We start from the raw sequence: 3,767 nt of genomic DNA on the forward strand, positions 1-3,767 counted from the left end.
TGACATTTAGATTCACTTATATGATAAATTGTCCTTCTTTGCATTTACTACCATAATTAGCCATTACTAAACATTCATTTATCTATCCATTAGTTAAAAAGTGCATTCATTCATCCATTTTACTGTCTTATTATACTCATTTTATTTCCCTTAGGATTCATTTAGATTGCATTCATTATCCCTTTTAATTGCATTAAGATGCAGTTATTAACCATAAGTTGCATTATCATCACATTATCATTTTACTTCATCATATTTGGGCATTTAGAAATCATAAAACCATTTGTCTCAAATATTGGTTCATACATTATAACATATGCATTCATTTAGAAATCATCATTTAAAAATTTGTACTTTACATTTGTTTATCCATGATACATTCATTTTTAAAACCATATAGATGCATATCCATAAAAAGAATCATTCATTCAAAGCATTGCATTAACATCATTGCATATAATTATCTCATCCTTCTATTAAAATAAAGTACAAGATACTATCTATCTCATTATATCATTATGCATACATCATCATCATGGCATTACATACATAAAATAATACATCAAACAAATCATGCATCTATAAACCTGCATTCACATGTTAGTATCCAACATCATAAATCATCATTAAACATGCACAGAGACATCATATAGGAATCATCTCATAAACGTATCCGTATAGTAAGTACAACCATCCATCTAAGCATAACTCATAAATCATCATCCTGCATAACATCCATACATATCAACATGCATATCATAACAAAAAAATGGGATATCCTCATATATATATCATCTCAGGTATCAAAGTACAATGAAGTCCAAAAAAATTGGCTACCAAGAGCCATCCAAGACATAGTCCAAAATGACCATATCAAAATACATACAAAATGCTCTCTCAGATGCCACTCTGACCCGATGTTGCACCACTATCACCACCTGCTCCCCCACTAGTCCCTGCATCATCTGATCTATCTCTCCATGGAGGACCCATCAAACACCCACTAGCTCCTGCATCACCTGACCTATCTCTTCGTAGAGGACCCATCACACCCCCACTGCTCTGCATCCTCTGAGACCACTCTGATTTCGCTTGCCACATCTGTGAATAGCTAAGTACTCACTGACTAGATGGCACCGCTTGCTCATATAAGCCCCACAAATAATCTATCTCCTCCTGTACCCGTTGCATCTCCCTCATCACATCCCCAGTAGGACCCTATGCTCCTACTCCTGCTCACACCCATACTCTCTCCTACAATGCCGCAAATCTCTCCATGACCTCATCCCTCTCTCGCAGCACTATAGTCAACTCTGACTCTCATGCAAATAGCTGCACATCTCTAGCTGCAACCTTTGCCTCCAGATCCTCCACCTGTGTCTTGGCCGCTATAAGTCGAGTCTACAAATATACTAGCATATGATCCCGAAGATCTCCAGTGGCTCCCTCCCTTGTATCCATAGGTGCCTCACTTGTAGCTCCCTCTCCAGTGGCTCCCTCCCCTCTATCCATTGGTACCTCCCTCTCCATACCTTGACCTCCTAATCTGACTCCTCCCTGCATCAATGGTCCCTGTGATATCTGCAAGGGCAAACCGCCTCTCCCTCTCCGCTGAACTCGCCCACCTAAGCCACCTCCACCACCTCCCCCATCCCCCCCTCCTCCTCCTCCATCACCACCATCCCCTCTCCCTCATCCACCTACTATTGGTCCGCGACCTCCTCCCCTCCTCCTTCTCCGTCCCCTATCCTCCTCAAAATCAGGAATTGGCTCTGTCGGATCTGATATTCGAGGAATCGGATGAGCCGCCATATACTGCGTATACTCCTCCGACACCCCTGCATCTACTCCCCTCGGCCGTATATCCCATGGTCTTGCCTATAGCATCTGAAACTCTACCAATTCTTGATCATAAGGAAGTACTGGCCCCCATGCATACCTCTCTCAGACCACTCTAGCATACTCTCCTGATCCCCTAGGCAATCCCTGCTGATGTCCAAACTATCTCATAACTCTACCCGACACCTGTCTCTCTACATGGTAGGTTATCCTCCCAATGAGGAATCGGGTCATGAATACATAAGGCAATGCCTCCAAATCATCCTCTCGAGGCTCACACTCAATATAGGGTCTCCAGATCACTGTATCCAAATCATCTAGTACCCGCCACCACCACTCTAACTTCCCCAGGTAGGGCTGACTCATCATACCACTATACATAAATACATAGGGCTGGTCGACTGCCTGAAATCTCAGACTCACTGGTCAGGTAACCGATAAGTGCTCCCACGCCCAAATATGCAGTAGTGTCACTCCCACTGCCAATGAGCCCCTCCCGTGGTATACTACCTCATGCAACTCCTGATATAGGTGCACTAACATGCACGGTCCCCAGGAAAATTGGGTCCCCTCTGTCATCATCTGCTCAATCACCTGCCCCCAACCAACGGCTAGACCATGTGATTGTCTAACCGGACATAGTAGCCCCCCCACGATCCTTGACAAAACACTGGTAATGGCTCGTACAATGTAGCGATATCCTGCTAGGCTATCGAACCATCATCAATATACACATCCTCATCAAAGAATCTCTACACCGCTAGGGTCCCCCATGCTCTATCATATGTCACCAGTGCACCCCGAACGGGAATATGCAGGACATGTCATACATCCTCCAGTGTCACAGTCATCTCCCCTTGCACCAAGTGAAATGTGCATGTCTCACTGTGCCAACACTCTGCTAATGCTGTAATCAAACCGTGATTCATTCGAATCACGAGCATATGCATCACATCGTACAGCCTAGTCGCTGCAATGCAATCCACCTCGGCCTCTGTCAGTCGATCACGTAGCCACTGTGTAGTGGGATGCCTCTCACGCAACTGTAAGATGCGTAAATCCTCCTATACATGTGCATCAACCATCATCATCAGTTGTTTTGTTTCAAACTTTCTTAAGTTTAAACCTAGACTATCAACAGATACTTTGATCAAGTATCTTCGGGTCTCAATAGGTAAGCAATCATGGCACACCTAGACTTCAATAGGCATTTATCCTAATGACCTAAGTCTCATCAAGGCTACTATGGTTCAAAATAACTATCACCTCACATCCCCATCCATCCATCATTGGCATCAAGAGATTTTTGTTCACACAAACTGGGGCATCTATTTTCCTCAAAAAAAGCGCTATCTTACAAGCAAAAGTGCTATCTCCTAAACAATAGTGTTAATACCCTAACAAAAGTGCTTAATCAACCATACAAAAGCACTCAAAACTACAAAAGCACTATAGTCCCTATGCAATCATGCTGCTTACCATCAAAAGCACTCAATTGACTCCTCAACAGTGCTACACAAACAATAGTGCTCAAACATCTATACAATAGCGCTAATATTTGCAATAGTGCTCAAACGACTACACAATAGCGCCATTGCGGCACAAAAGTGTTAATTCATTTGACAAAAGCACCAAAAAACAGTTTCAGCGCTATTGTCTCGACTCAACTTGGACTCAGCAAAAAACACATCAAAAATGCATAAAATTCAAAATTTCAAATCTTGATACCGCTGGTTCGTAGTCATTTGGCCGCTGGATTCGTCGGACTCACTCTAATCGGTGTTCTTCTACGGGTACCAGCACCGTGACTGCTGCTTGCTCCTCCAAAACATCACTATCAGAGCTATAATTTTACTATGGTCGCAGATACAAATGACCCTATTTTCCTCCCTTTCTCCCCATATAAACCCGTCACCGTAACCCAAATT

This window comes from Cryptomeria japonica, chromosome 10 (genome assembly GCF_030272615.1).
Source record: "Cryptomeria japonica chromosome 10, Sugi_1.0, whole genome shotgun sequence".
NCBI lineage: Eukaryota > Viridiplantae > Streptophyta > Pinopsida > Cupressales > Cupressaceae > Cryptomeria > Cryptomeria japonica.